This window comes from Cebus imitator, unplaced genomic scaffold, assembly GCF_001604975.1.
Source record: "Cebus imitator isolate Cc_AM_T3 unplaced genomic scaffold, Cebus_imitator-1.0 Scaffold312, whole genome shotgun sequence".
Lineage (NCBI taxonomy): Eukaryota > Metazoa > Chordata > Mammalia > Primates > Cebidae > Cebus > Cebus imitator.
Window position 1 is genome coordinate 760512 of NW_016107627.1, and position 16586 is coordinate 777097.

Here is a 16586-nt window from a genome sequence, read left to right on the forward strand (position 1 = left end):
TTACACATTATCTGGTTAAGGTGGAAATCACAGACCTTAGTTACTTATTACAAGTCACAGGAGACAGGATGGAACTAGCTTGGGCTGCTTAGTCTGGCAATTGCCGGTAAGCAAAGGCTAGCAATTCTGGCAGTTACTGATAAGAAAAAGGTAAGCAGCTTTACATAGTGGCTAGTTTGCAAAGCAAACTAGCAGTTTTATTTACAGTAGCCAAGGCTAGTAGTTATTGTGAGGAGAATGGGGCAGCCATTTCAACTTATCTAAAAACAGTTTTGCATTTTATAAAATAGTTTTGCTCTGGTTCTGGCTCTAGGCCAGCACAATATCACAAGACTACATTCTAAAACTTTTTGTGGCTACCAGTTCCCAATATAATGTTTTCCATTTTTTTCTTCTCTTTGATTTCTTTGAATTTTCCTTAATTTTAAATCACTGCAAATTAAGCTGTGCTTTCTTAAAGCCCTACAAACTGAAGCTAGGCAACTTAAACTTTGAAAGAAAATAACAGCAACTTGTTTACATACATAAGCCACTTCCATGCCCGCCTACTGAAGTATGAACTTCAGCTACAGGGCTTATATCAATTTTCCAGAATTTGTATCTTTTCATTTGTTGTTGTTTTTCCACTTTCTCCCACTATTTGCTCTTCACAGGATGTGAAACTTCACAACCTGTTAAAAATGAGTTTTCCTATTAACGTGAGTCCTACACTTCTAGGAATATATCATCCTAGCCATGAGAAATCAGATGAAAACTGATGAAGACCAGAGACTCTTTTTCTTCTAAAATGCTTTTTCTGAAAAAATTTTAAAAAGAAAAGAAGGGAAATGTGAAAGGAAAATAAAATTTTAGACCCCCAAATGACTAAGCTAAAGAGAAAAGTCAAGCTGGGAACTGCTTAGGGCAAACCTGCCTCCCATTCTATTAAAAGTCATTCCTCTGCTCACTTAGATAAATGCGCATCTGATTGCTTCCTTTGGAAAGGCCAATCCTAAACTCAAAAGAATGCAACCATTTGTCTCTTATCTACCTATGACCTGGAAGACCCCTCCCCACTTTGAGTAGTCCCATCTTTTTGGACTGAACCAGTGTTCATCTTACATATGTTGATTGATGTCTCATGTCTCCCTAAAATGTATAAAAGCATACTGTGCTCCGACCATCTTGGCCACATGTCATCAGGACCTCCTGAGGCTGTGTCACCGGTGCGTGTTCTCAACCTTGCCAAAATAAACGTTCTAAATTAACTGAGACCTGTCTCAAATTTTTGGGTTCCAATTTTGGTAACCATGAAGGGATTCTGAGTGGAGACGCCTCTGACCTTTGACAAATCTCCTATTGGTTCTTGGTACCAGCATGAGCTAACTTTATAACTCAAACCAATAGGACAATTTGCTGAGGTCTGGGAGCACCCCCTCCAGGGAATCCCTGATCTCCCAAAATTTGGTCGAGATCTAAAGTTTATTTTGCTGTAAAACTCTCTTTTTTGGGGGTTTTACTTGCTTGTGACAAGGAAGGCAAGTTTTTCCTGCTTATATAATGGTGGAAGGCAGGTAACTCCTTTATGGAGTTTAAGCCCACTTCCAACAAGAAAGATGAGGTTTTTCTCCTGCGTCTAGGGTGGTAGAGAGCTGTCTTCAGCCTGAGATCCAACCCTCGGGGCAAGAAAGTGAATTGGGGTTTGTCTTGGCTAAAGTTAAGATTAAGGACCAGCTTGTCTTAATTTCTCCTTGCCACTAGAGCGCTCAGTAGTCATATGAGTTGTGCGATCATTTGTTTTGCTTAACTGGTTTGTTGTTGTTGTTTGCTTCTCTTCTTGTTGTTTCAGTCTTTTCCACATTGGGTTTGAGCAACTCTATCTGGCATGATCAAATCAAAAGGAAAGTTCCAAATTATGGGGAACAAGGCCTCTGAAGTGGCTAAATTCACACACACACACACACACACACACACACACACACACACACACGGTGGTATGGTGAGGGAGACAAATAGCCAGCAAAAGGAAACAAAAAAAAAAAGAGGAAAGATTTTAGATTTTGATTACTAAGGGGCTTGATTTACATAACAAGACCACCTTTTTGCTAGCCAGACCAAACCAAGGGGGCAATGGCTGTACTTCTGAAATACCAGCAATTTGTCCTAGCTAAAATATGGTAATGAGATTTAAAAAGATTTTTTAAAAGAAGCTCAATGATTAAAAGTCAACTTAATTAAAAGCTAACATCCAAGAAGTGTGTGTGTGTATGTGTACATATGTGTGTTTGTATTTAAAAGGCCTTCATGTTGTTGTTTTTAGTTTTCTCCTAGGACCTTGTCTTTTTATCAGCAAAAGTTTTTTTCTTCTCAGTTGACTGAATTCTGTTTTCTTCATTTACTTCTGCTGTGTCTCCTTTCTCTTGCACTCTCTTTTGCATGAGTGACCTAAAATAGTTTATAATAGCCTGAGGTTCCTTAAAGAAAACTGAGAAGGTATCAGACTCTTTTGGAGGGAGAAACTTGTTTTTCCTTATGGAACCCCAAGAATGTAAACAGGTAAGTTCACCTGAGCTCTTAGACTGCTTACTTTTGTATTGTGTTACCTGGCGTGGTTTTTTTTTTTTTTTCCCCAACTAAAATAGTTACTGCCACAGAGGTTACTCATGGGTTTTTAAGGAAGAGTGTGGTTTAGACACTTAGAAATATCTTTGTTAAAAATTTTATTTTTCTTTAAGTATACCATGAGAGCATCACATGGTCTAGCCTCATAATAATTCTCCCTTTTTGGAGACCCAGGATTCAATGTGGGTTCTGCCCAGAACTCAGAGATCCAGTTAAAAGATAGGTAGTCCCTATCTAAATAAAACTGGTCTCCTTATACAATCCTCTGATAGATTTCTATGACTTTATGTTTGATTTGGCATTCGTCCTTAATCTCCCTTTAGCACCACCAGACTTTTTCTCTCTGTACCTTATGATGTAAATTTTGCTATTTGATTTTCACCTGAGTGTTTTCCTTTAATATATAAATTTAAGGCTATTTTGCTGACAACTGCTCAGGATTGTGAAACAGGTTAAAAAAAGTTTTTTTATAAATCTATAAGATATAGATCTATAAGACTGTATTTTTTATAAATCAATAATATTCTATTGGCATGCCTAAAGTGTCTATGTATTTATGTGTTGTGTACACAATGTTTTACTACTGAAAATATATAAAAAAGAATTGGCTTAAGAAAACAAAAGCACTGGAATCAAATACTTTATCAGGGAAAAAGAAAAGATTAGTCAAATGCTTTTTCCAGTTTAACTTAACTAAAATCTTTAATAAATAAGCTAAAATTATTATTTATTGGTAAAGTAATATTATAAATGTCTTAAGAATTGCCAGTGTACATTTTTGTTGGCATTTATTAATCAAGCAACTTCATACTTATCCCTGCCAGATACTATAAAGTGTCAAAATTTGGCATAGAGGTTACAAAACTATAAACCCAGCTCAGAATAGAATGATCTTTGCTTGAGTAATCTTTAATAAGTAAGACTTATTAAAGTTTGATATTTGTTTAATAAAAATAGCTTCATCTTAAATTTAGTAAGATTACCATAACTTCCAATCTTATGGCTTTAGGTGGCCTAGTCCATGGGCAGTAAGGTTTGTTACCATCTTTGTTTCAAGCTAAACTATAAACTAAGTTCCTCCCAAAGGCAGTTTGGCCTATGCCTAGGAATGAGAAAGACAGCTTGGAAGTTAAAAGCAAGATAGAGTCAGTTAGGTCAAATCTTTTTCACTGTCTCAGTTACAATTTTGCAATGGCAATTCCATAACTTTAAATGATGACCATTACAGTTTTCATAAACAATCTAGGTAAAAACTTAAAATAAAATAATTAGGTAAATGTAATGGGACAAATACTTGTAGACAAATTCATAATTTAGAATCTTAAGTTAAATTATAAATATTTTATTATTAGGGTATTTTCCAATAAAAATATATTTGTAGGAAAACATTCTTTCTTAAAAAGAGTATGTCCTTTTACAAAAGGTGAACAATTTTTTTTCTAATTCAAAGCTTAAAGATCATATATAAAACAAGGTAAAAGGAACCAGTAAATAAAAGAGATGTAAAGAAAGTTATAAAAATAAAGAGGGTTTTGTTTGTTTGTTTGTTTTTGGGAGGAACTTCAAGAGAAATAATTTCATATGAGAAAAAGAATCTTGTAGGGTAAATTTAGTCCTAGAGTAAAATGACTGGTTGTTTAAGAAAGAGGGATGTTCAGGACAAACCAGAAAGTCAAAGCATGTGATGAACAGTCTGTGTAAATCACAATAAGAGGATTTATTTTTTTTTAGAAAGCCAAAAACTTTTATATGATCACGTTGTCACATCATTACTAAGTTTTGGTTTGCTTAGGAAAAAAATTGAGATTTGAAAATTTTTTTAAATTAAGATTATTACATCCATGTATCTTTCTGTATGCACTTTTAAAGTACTTGTGACATTGAGTTACAGGGCTTTGACTCCTGGGACTAAAAAAGACATCAAGTCCTGCTAAATTTTAAATGCTGACAGTAATTGAAGACCTGTCTTCAGGCCCAGTAGAAGATGCAATCAAAATAAACTGCATTCCTGAAACACAGGGCCAAAAGTTAAAGCTATTCAACTCCTGAAGGCCCAGGGACTATCACGGAAGAGGTGGACAAGTAAGATTGTGTGGGCTGATTTTGAGAGATAAAATATGTTCAGTTTCTCTATAAATTAATCATTAATGTCAAAGGCACACTGATGCATACCAGCATATGGGCCCCTATGTCAGATTAACAAGGTTTTTTTGAAGCATTAACCAACTCCTTAATACAGGCCACTATGCCAGCTGGTTTCTGTATTTTACTGATAAAAACATACTGATGAACATACTTGGAGCTAAATTTTTTCATATATTCTAAATGTTTCCCTAGGACAGATCCTGAGAAGTATAATTGTTCTTTCAAATTGCATATTTTTAAGGCTTAAAAAAAATACATAATGCCAAACTATCTTACAGAAAGGCTATTAAACACTCATCACAGGCCAGGCACAGTGGCTCACGCCTGTAATCCTATCACTTTAGGAGGTGGAGACAGGTAGATCACTTGAGCTCGGGAGTTCAAGACCAGCTGGCCAACATGGTAAAACCCCATCTCTACAAAACATGCAAAAATATTAGCCAAGAGTGGTGGGATATGCCTGTAGTCCCACCTACTTGAGGGGCTGAAGCGGAAGGATTGCTTGAACTGGGAGATTAAGGCTTGCAGTAACCTGAGATCACATCACTGCACTCCAGCCTGGGTGACAAAATAAGATTCCATCTCAAAAACGAACACAAAAAACAAAAAAGCACTCATGATCAGGATGTGAAATAAGATGGGTATTACCATTGCTTTCTTAGTAGCTTTAAAAAATATTTTTTTGGTTTTCTTATAAACTGTTAATTATGTTAATACAGTAAGGCTGAATATTTAAATGCACTTTGCCATTCGTGTGTCTTTTTTTGGTGTGTGACTGTCTCTTCATGTCCTTTGTGCATTTTTATATAGGAACAGATCATCTGTTTCTTACTATTATGTAATAACTTAATTTTATTGCAAGTGTTTACCTCCCAGAGTTTTACTTCAATGCATCTAAATTGTGTGGGTGCCTTTTGAATCTTTTACTATAAACATTATAAACCATGAATCCAGATTTAGGAAATAAAACAACAAATAATTGTTTAATAATTATGGCCCAAATAAACATGGGACATACCTATACTAAAAATGTGTTTGCTATTTAACTGAAATTTATTGTTTTGTTTTGTTTTGAGACAGTGTCTTGCTCTGTTGCCCAGGCTGAAGTGCAGTAGTGCAATACTGGTTCACTACAACCTCTGCCTCCCAGGTTCAACCGATTCTCCTGCCTCACCCTCCTGAGTAGCTCGGATTACATGCATGTGCCACCATGCCTGGATAAATTTTAGTAGAGATAGGGTTTCACCATGTTAGCCAGGTTTGTCTTGAACTCCTGACCTCACGTGATCCACCCATCTCAGCTTCTCAGAGTGCTGAGATTACAGGCATGAGCCACTATGCCCGGCCTTTTCTGAAATTTAAATGTAACTGATAATGCTGTATTCTAACAACCCCAGCTAGAGGCCACAACTATAGTGGAGTGTGTCTGAATTGGGTATTAGGTTTTAAAGTCAGCACATTTGGCAAAAATTGTGAAAGCCAACAGTTCCCTTAAAAGTTCTTTAAATGGCTTTCAATATGCGGTATGTTGAAGTTTCAGCTTCCATTCTATATGGTAATTCTCATGCACAACAAAGTTAAGAACCTCTCAGGGAATAAAAGGTCATTCAAACCATCTCATTCTCATGACCACAGGTATGGAGAGGAAAAACATGGGGAAGTCAACATGTTCCTGCTCGCTTGCAGGGTTTATTATGTTTGATATCAGGTGTCTAAAATGTTTAAACAAGTATTTATTGGTAGTTGTGCTGGTTAACCAAGATACGATAGTGAAGTTCCTCTCACATAGGCATAAAGTTCTCAAGTCCGCTCTCAAGAAAAGCATGACCACAGTGAGACTCTGCCGAATTATTTTTATACATTTTTCTTCGATCCATGCTCCCCAAATCCCTCAGTCTAAATTTTATTTTCAATAAACATCCTACCCTCAAATTACTCCTAGATATTTTTCTTTTGGTAGAACTTGTGTATTTTGGATCATTCAGTAGCTACTTGAGAGCAGTAGTGGTGAAGGCCTCATATCTCTCCTTGTGCAATAGTATCCTGTTCTGGGTCTGTTGTTTCTTTTTATGGAAGCTTTTCCAAAAAGTTTGCCCAACATTTTATTTCAGTGAAATATACCTAGTGATACTTAGAAGTCTCAAAGCAATCATTAACCTGGAGTCCAAAACAAAATGTACAGGATGATGTATTTATTTCTCTTGAGCACTGTTCATAAACGACTTTTAAATCTTATTTCTTTCTAGAACATTCAAAACATTCCCATGAAACAAAAAAATTGTAATCCTCACCAAAACTCATTTTAATAGGATTTGGACTGTAAAAAAGACACTGTCAGATTGTCTACATTTTATTCAATATATCTATAGCTACAGTTACATATATAGTCAATACATTTATATTAATACATGCATAAAAATGTTCACTTAGACTTTCATCTTACATGTTAGATATATTGCTTTTGCTGGTTAATGTTATCTAAGCACCTTATATGTCTGGTATAAAAGAATCACCTGGCTTTGTTCATATTGCTGTGGTCTCTGGGAAATCTTGTTCACTTTTGAACAGATTGACAGGACAAGGAGCAATTCAAACATTCACAAATAAATATAGATAAATACGTATTCCTATATGTGTACTGTATACATATATGCATATAAAATGTGCAACATATATATACATATATATTTTAAGTTTTTATCGTAAATTCAAATGCACAAAAATAGAGGGAATGATATAATCAACTTCCATGTACCCGATACTCAATTTCAGTGATTATCAACTTTTTCACAATAATTATATCTCTTTTAGTAAACTCTTTTACAGGGTAACATACATACAGAAAAATATACAGATCATAAATGTGCAGCTCAATGAATTATTACAAAGTGACCACACCCAGATAACCACCACCCAGGTCAAGACATAAACTTCACCAGCAATACAGAAGCCCCAGCCTCTCCTACTCACTACATCCTTACGGCTCCCACAAGGAAACTACTATCTTGACTTCCAACATTCCAGATTCATTTTGCCTGTGTTTGAACTTTATATAAATGGAATCATACAAGTGTTCTTGTTGTTTAACTTCTTTTGCTTAACGTCATATTTACGAGATGGATACATGTTGTTGTGCTTAATAGTAATTTTATGGAACTACACTACAAATTCTTTATCCATTTTACGATAGATGGGCATTTGAGTTCTGTTTTGGTCAACATATATTTTAGTGAATATATGTAGGCATTATAGCTAGGAGTGGAATTTCTGGGTTATGGAATATGTGTCCCAAACAATTTTTCACAAACTTAAACTATTATCAGCAGCGTATAAGCATTCTAGTTGTTCCACATCCTTGTCAACACTGGAATTGTCAGTCTTGCAAATTTTAACTATTTTAATGCTTGTATTGCTGCCTCTCATTGAGGTTTCAATTTGTAGTTTCTTGATAAATAATGAGATTGAACATGTTTTCATTTTTGTTGACCATTGGCTATCTACAGAAGGAGAATATTTGCTGGATGGATTCAAGTAGCTGTTCTCCTCCAGATTATCATTGTTGTTTTAACAACTTCATTGAGCTATAATTTACATACCATGCAATTCACTCATTTTAAGTGTTCAATGATTTTTAGTAAATTTATCAAGCTGTGTGATCATCACAATCATACAGTTTTTAGGACATTTCTATCACCCCTCAGTAAGACCCCTCATGCCCTTTAACATTTAACCCCCCTTTCCACAGTCACCTTCAGGAAACCATTCATCTGTTTTCTCACTCTGTACGTTTGCCTTTTCTGACTCTTCTAAACTTTCTTTTTCATAAATTAATAAATTAGTAATGTTATTTATCCATCAGTTTCTGTCTGTGGCTAATATAAATTCACCCTTGAAAGATAGGTCTGTTTTTAGTGTCCTAACAAGTAAGCTGTCTCCAGCTCTTGAATTCTTCTGGATTCTCCAGCATCAATGCTCTTCAGCTAAAGACTACCGGGAACACACTTGTAGTTGGGTTTATTTCCTTGTTGCAGCAAGCGAGAATGCACACCATGAGGAATCATGGGACATCTCAGTAAGAGGGGGTTGGAAAGAAATTTGTAAGAATTTAGCTTGCGTTTGGTGGTTTGGGGAGTGTTTTAAAGAAGTGAAGCTTTGCTCTGGATTGAATGCTGTCAGGAAGCAGGGGGTAATTCTTAAAATTGGATATCTAATAACTCTTATCTAGAAGGAGGGCGGACTAGTCTCAGGCTTATATTGTAATTGGTAAAGAAGCAGTAGTCACTATTCTTAGGCAAGATAGGGGATGTTTGGTCATTTTGTGGTTTGGACCATGTTCGGGTTTTGGTGGATTGTTGAGACATGATTACAGAGGGTTACAGTGTTTTGTCTTGCTGAATCAGCACAGCCTTGTCTAATGCTCATATTCTGTGAAATTGCTTATATTTGACAGGAGAATGCCAAGTCCTATCTGTAAGAACCAGGCCAACTCCTCATGTCAGTGGCTGCTTTTCTTTCTCACCAAGATAATGGCATCCAGTGGGTACCTTGTTTAGAGAGCCTCCAGCCACTCACTCCTCTGTACTATATAATTTTGCCCTTTTTTTGACACTTCCACAGAAATACTAGATTACTGTGTAAATTCTAACATTCAACCTGAAATTATGACATTTTTTCTAGATTTATAAATAGTACGCATTTCATTTTATAAGTGAAGCATGAACAACATTAGCACTTGGTTTGCTTTCTTTCATGACTCTAGGAATCTTTTCAATGAAGCAATATTTGCAGTTCATATAGCTCACAAAGTGTTTCTATGGAGAATGTAAGAACTCTTATCAAAGTGTTTAAAGATGATTAAGTTAAAAATACATAAGAGACAAGAAAAAGTTAAGCAGAAAGTTGGTTTGTGGGCATAAATTTGGAGGAAGTAGAGTTAGTTTTATGATTAGAATATATCCATCTACATCACAGAGCTACACTCTTGTCTTTCCTGAGTGATACTTTGGTATTGGCCTCTGTGGCATTCATTTTTCCAGGTTCTGCTGGCCAAAATAATCCCCCTTCTGGTTGCAACTTCTATGTTAGCTTATAAATCGCTTTTATATTAGCTAAGTTATGTTCTGAGAACCACTATTTATCTTAAAGTTTAACATTTTTTATACGTCGGCTTCAATCTACCACTAGTTGCATTTATTTTATTTATTTTGTTTTTGAGATGGAGTCTTGCTCTGATGCCCAGGCTGGAGTACAGTGTGATGATCTTGGCTCACTGCAACCTCTGCCTCCTGGGTTCAAACAATCCTCTGGTCTCAGCTTCCTGAGTAGCTGGGATTACACATGTGCACCACCATGCCCAGCTAATTTTTGTATTTTTAGTAGAGACAGGGTTTCTCCATGTTGGCCAGGTTGATCTCGAACACCTGACCTCAGGTGATCCACCCACCTCGGCCTCCCAAAGTGCTAGGATTATAGGTGTGAGCCACTGTACCTCGCCACTAGTTGCATTTATAAGCCTATTGTTCAGGATAAGTTTTATTTCCAATCTGTAGTGTTTACACTAAGAGCGAAAGAGGTGTAGGAGAGAAAAAACTTTTCCTCCCACTCTCTTAATTATGTACTTGAGGCCTGTAAATTAAGTCGATAAAAGACATACAATTAGCAGGAGAAAAAGCATACAAATTTTATTAATATTTTTACATCCATGGCAGCTTCACAGATAAGTGAAAACTGAAAGATGTGGTTAAATTTAGGAGCTTATATACCGTTTTAACAAAGGGTAATAAATTGTAGAGAGGTGACTAGTCAAAGGAAAGGGACTTGGGCTCCTAAGGGCAGTAAATTATGGGAAGGTGACTATGAAATGTATGATAGATAAGAATTGAGTAGTAAGGTTTGTTAGGCAGATTCATTTTGGTGCCATCTCAGGTCTTCCTGGTAGAGGAGAAGGGGACACCTTTTTATAAATAAAACTGTATGTTGTATTTCCAAAGGGAAATTTATTCTCTGCTTTTAGGCCAGAAGGGGAAAAGGCAGAGAGCTTTTCCTGTGTCTACTGTTTCTCAATTGCCTTCAGCTCAAAATAATCTGTATGCCAAAGTGGCATATTTTGGGGTGGCATATTCTAATCCTCTCCAGGGATGATCAGTAACTCATATTTTATCTATTGGGCTATCAGTTTTTATTCAAAAAATGAAGGACAATGAGCTGATCTTTTTCTTCTAGGAAAATCTTGAAAGCCCATTCATGTACAGGGATACAACTAGTCTTACTGGCAGAGGGTCTTGACTGTAAGTTGTCCAGGTTCTTGGCATTTTGAACAAATAATTGGACAAAACACATGGCAAAGCAAGGAAAGAATGAAGCAACAGAAGCAGAGATTTATTGAAAGTGAAAGTACACTCCACAGTGTGAGTGAGCAGAGCAGCAACTCAAGCACCCCAGATGCAGAATCCTCCCAGGTCTGAATATCCCCTAGAAGTTTCCCATTGGCCACTTGGTGTTCACCTCATGTAAAGGAAGTGGTGGCCCACAATCAGTCTGATTGGTTTTGGAAAGCAACCAATCAGAGGCTGAAGTAAGTTATAAAGGTCACACTCCTATGCAAACATCTGATTGGTTGCAGAAAGCAACTAATCAAAGGCTAAGATGAAGTTACAAAGTTGCACTTATATGCAAAGGAAGACTTGGCCTGCAATTAGTCTGACTGGTTGCAGACAGCAACCATTCAGAGGCTAGAGTGATGAAGGTTACACCCTATTCAAGCGTCTGATTGGTTGTAGAAAGCAACCAATCAGAGGCTGAAGTGAAATTACAAAGTTACATTCTGATGCAAAGGTCTGATTGGTTGCAGAAACAATCAGAGGTACTTTCAGTTTCCCATCTGACACACAGAAAAGGTGAGGGTTTGCAAAGGGAGTAGCCTCTGGTCCTTTTGTTACTTAGGCATGGAAAATCGGTTTTCCTTTCAGTTTAGTTCTAGGAAGTCTGTGAGAAATGTCCTTAGGTTCCCTGCCTCCCGACCCTATTCTCCTGCCTCATCTCCCCACTGAGAGACGTGATCCCCATAAATTTATGGGAGACAGAGAGACTGATGGTCTTTTTTCTGTGCTGACTTGGGGCATATCCCTACCTGTTGGAGATCATGGAACTCTCGCCCTACTCTGCCTAGTGGAGATGGGGTGGCTTCTTGATGGCCGGGGTGGTGTCTTCACCTGGAACTGGCTGGAAACCTTGTCACATGATCGTCTGAAGCTTGACAGTCTCTAATGCAAGGGGAAATGAATTTGGTTAAAAGATATAATGGGAACTTTGGAGGTGGATACCTATGCCATCAGGAATGTTTGTTATAGAAATGTATTAAAACATTTTGCATAATTACTACAAAGGAAGTGATTCCATCCATTTGGAAGAAGTCAATTAAACTGCAAAAGAAAAAAAAATTGTAAGTGGTTACTGTTACTCTAGCCTATAGTAACTATGCAACAAAGACACCAAGGAAAATTGGTAGGCATTTACTTATCTTTTGGCTGTCTTCTAAACAGGTACTTCAGGTCTTCCACAGGTTCACAAGTGTAGTGACAGATGGGAACTTGAGGTTCCTGCTCCAGGTCTTCTGGTATTGCTGTCTTGATCCTTGAAAGATGTATCTAGCTGTCTAATCCTAGTACTTTGACTGCAGAAGGTGTGGCCAGTACCACTGAAAACAGTCCCTTCTATTTTGGTTGTAATTGCTGAGCTGGTGATCGCTCCTTCCACGTTTTAACAAGTACCTTATCTCCTGGCCTGATTTTAGGTTGCTAGTTGTTCCCGGTGTGGGAAGCCTTTGAATTCCATTTTTGTAAAGCCTGCTGAAATTGTCCTAGGTTGGTTAGGTATTTTACTAAATCAGCCCTTTCTGGATCAGTAATTAAATCATTAGTCAAGAATAATAAGATTCATATGGGCTTATATTAATTTTTGCTCTAAGGGTATTATGTATCCTTAAGAGGGTTATGGGCAGTAAGCTGACCCAAGTTTCTGATGTTTCCTTACATAGCTTAGCAACACTGGTTTTAGAGTTTGGTTAGCCCTTTCTCCCTTCCCAGAGGATTGAGGGCTCCATGTTACATGTAAATAATACTTGATTCCAAAAGCCTTAGCAAACCCTTGAGTTATTTGGGAGATAAAGGACAGGCCATTATCACTTTGGAGGTTCTGAGGTAACCCAAACACAGGGATTATTTCTTTTAATAGAAACTTTATAACCTCATTAACCTTCTCTATTGTGGTAGGGTAAGCTTCAACCCAACCAGTAAAGCTATCTATTAGTACTAAAAAAACACATATCCTCTGCAAGCTGGCATATGAAATCTAACTGCCAATCTTGCCCTGGATAACTTCCTCTCCTCTGCACTGGTTCTGTTAGAGGAGGCATGTTGTTTCCTGGGTTGTTAAGTGCACACAGTGAGCAGTCTTGGCAGACCTGCTTAGCCACTGAAGCCATTAGACCCAGTAAAGATCTGGTTTAACATGGCCAGAGTTGCATCCCTCCCCACATGGAAAGACGCATGCATGGCTTTTATACTTTTCCACTGGGCTGTCTGAGGGAGATATATTTTTGACCCCATCTACTACCAGGTTCCTTTCTTTTTTCTTTTTGTCCCCCTTATTCCTTTATTAACTATTCTTCCTATAGTGTGTACTCAGGTTCTACTGGGGAATCATAGAAACGAGCAGTGCTAGGATCTGTTGGGATTGCACTCTGCGGGCTGTGGCTTTGGCTTCTCTGTCAGCCTTTCTGTTCCTTTGTGCTGTAGGGGTTCAGTCCCTTTGATGCCCCACAATGAATTATAGCATGGCCTTTGGCAAGTGTATTGCTTCCAATAGCTGAAGAATTTCAAGCCCATCCTTTATAGGGGACTGTTTGCTAGTTAGTAATCCCCTTTCTTTCCAGATTGTAGCGTGAGCATGAACTACAAGAAATGCATATTTGGAATCTGTATAGATGTTGTTTTTTTCCTTGTCCCAACATTAATACTCAAGAGCAATGATTTCAGCCTTTTGTGCTGATGTGCCAAGGAGCAGTGGCTGGGTTTCGATAATTGTGTTGTGATACTACTGCATATCCAGCTCAGTGCTATGTCAAACCCCACTTGACACAAAACTACTGCCATAGCCTGGTATTTGGCTAATCTTTCCCCTCTCATCCAGATATATCCCTTTATCTCTAAGACTGACTTAACCTAGCAAGGGGGTTAGAACTTCCAGTGGTTGGCTCAGGGCAATTTTACTGGCTTCCTCCACTAACATAGCAGTGGCTGCTATTGCCCATAGGCAACTTGGCCACCCCGAGGCCACTCCATCCAACTTCTTTGAAAAGTAGTTGGTTGGCCTGGGTTCTGATCCTAATTTCTGTGGAATACACCCACAGCTATTCCCTTCTTCTCCGCTACATACAAAGAGAAGGGCTCAGTTACATCTGGGATGCCAAGAACAGGAGCCTGGGTGAGAGCCTGTTTTAACTTGGCAAAGGCTTCTCTCATTTCTGGGGTTCATTCCATTAGCTCATTTTCAGGCCCCTTTGTTGCTTCATACAGGGCCTTTGCTATGAGTATGAAATTTGGTACCCATATTCTGCAAAGCCCCACCATTCCCGAAAAAGAACAAAGCTACTACTTGGTGTATGTGTTTTGGGGAGGGGGGTGGCAGGGGGCAAACCACATGTGGCTTGCACTCGTTCTGGGGATATTTGTCAGGCTCTGGGTGTTAAGACATACCCTAAGTATTGCATCCATTGAAGGGTGATCTGTACCTTCTTGTTGGACACTTTGTATCCCCTATCTGACCAGAAATTCAGAGTTTTTATAGTAGTTTGGTCAGAAACCTCCTGGGTTGGGCTACACGCAAGAAGGTCATCCACATACTGGAGTATACTCCTGTTTTTCAATTTCAGATCCCTCAGATCCCTCTCTAAGGCTTGGGCAAAGAAGTGGCGGCTATCCTCAACGCCCTGAGGGAGCACTGTCCAAGTATATTATTGTTTTCCCCTGGTATTAGGATCTTCCCATTCGAAGGCAAAGAGGTATTGGGACTCTGGGGCCAGAGGAATGGAGAAGAAAGCATCTTTTAGGTCTAGGACTGAACCATTTTGCATCCCCTGGTACCTGAGCCATAAGGGCCTATGGATCTGCCACCAGTTGGTAGGTGGGAGCAACAGCCTCATTAATTATTCTGAGGTCATATACTAACTGGTATTCCCCCAAAGGCTTTACAGTGGGTAAGATGGGGGTATTGCAAGGAGAATTACATGGTTTTAGGAGACAATATAATAAGTAACACCTCAACGATAGGTCCTAGGCCTTTTCTTGCTTCCTGTTTTCGATTGGGAAAGTAGCTGAGGTCTTCAAACTGTATTTTGACTGGCCCTGCTGTTTTAGCCTCCCCTAGTTTTCCAGTATACCAATGCCAATGGGTTAAGCTGTTTATTAATGTGGTCTGGAACATTGTATTTTTGAACTATCAGCATTTTCACTGGGTGATGCTTAAATTGTAGTAGTGCCCCTATTTTAACCATAATATCTCTTCCCAACAGGGGGATTGGGCAGCTTGGTACTACTAGGAATTCCTGTTGGAAGAGCTGTTTCTCCAATTGACAAATCAAAGGAGGAGTAAATAAACTTGTTTGTCAACCCTATCAAAAAGTGGGCAAAGGATACGAACAGACACTTCTCAAAAGAACACATTTATGTAGCCAACTAACATATGAAAAAAAGCTCATCATCACTGGTCGTTAGAGAAATGCAAATCAAAACCACAATGAGATACCATCTCGTGAGTTAGAATAGTGATCATTGGAAAGTCAGGAAACAACAGGCTGGCAAGGCTGTGGAGAAATAGGAACGCTTTTATGCTGTTGGTGGGAGTGTAAATTAGTTTAGCCATGTGGAAGACAGTGTGGTGATTCCTCAAGGATCTAGAACCAGAAATACCATTTGATCCAGCAGCCCCATTACTGGATATATAACCAAAGGATTATAAATCATTCTACTACAAAGACACATGTATATGTATGTTTATTGCAGCACTATTTATAATAGCAAAGACTTGGATCCAACCCAAATGCCCATTAGTGGTAGACTAGATAAAGAAAATGTGGCACATATACATGGAATACTATGCAGCCATAAAAAAGAATTTCACGTCCTTTGCAGGGACATGGATGAAGCTGGAAACCATCATTCTCAGCAAACTGACACAGGAACAGAAAACCACACACTGCATGTTCTCACTCATAAGTGGGAGTTGAACAATGAGAACACATTGACACAGGGAGAGGAACATCACACACCAAGGCCTGTTGCGGGGTGGGGAGCAAGTGGGGGAGGAGCCTTAGGACAAATACCTAATGCATGTGGGGCTTAAAACCTAGATCATGGGTTGATAGGTGCAGCAAACCACCATGGCATGTGTAAACTTATATAACAAACCTGCACATTCTGCATATGTATCCCTGAACTTGAAGTAACATTTAAAAAAAACCAAAAAACAATGAACTTGTTTGTGGCTTCCCTTCCATTCTCATAACACTTATGGGCTGGGAGGAAAGCTTTCCTGTGTAAGCAGTAAGGACACAGTAACTCCCCCCTCGTCAAAAAGAAACTAAATTTGGGTATCCATGACGTCTAGAGTTAGCTGGAGCTCCTCAGTAGTGATTACAATGTTCCTGGACCAGGGCAGTGAGGAAGACCCTGGGCCCCTTGGGTCTTCATCTAATTCCTCCTTTCGCACCGCTAGAGTTTTGACTGACCCTCTTGCAGGGAGCACGGACAGTCAATTCTCCAGTGCCAGGGCCACAACTGGTG

General features: G+C 38.4%; 1 long non-coding RNA gene across 2 annotated transcripts in view; it reads right to left on the reverse strand.

Moving 5' to 3' along the window:
- Positions 1-12126, reverse strand: part of LOC108285995 — a 13496-nt gene extending 1370 nt beyond the window's left edge. For both annotated transcript variants that reach the window (XR_001817771.1, XR_001817772.1), the window contains exons 1-2: positions 11876-12126; positions 8496-8814 (exon numbers count right to left, since the gene is read on the reverse strand). This is a non-coding gene — a long non-coding RNA (uncharacterized LOC108285995). The remainder of the gene's footprint in view (positions 1-8495; positions 8815-11875) is intronic.
- Between the last annotated feature and the right edge of the window lie 4460 nt (positions 12127-16586).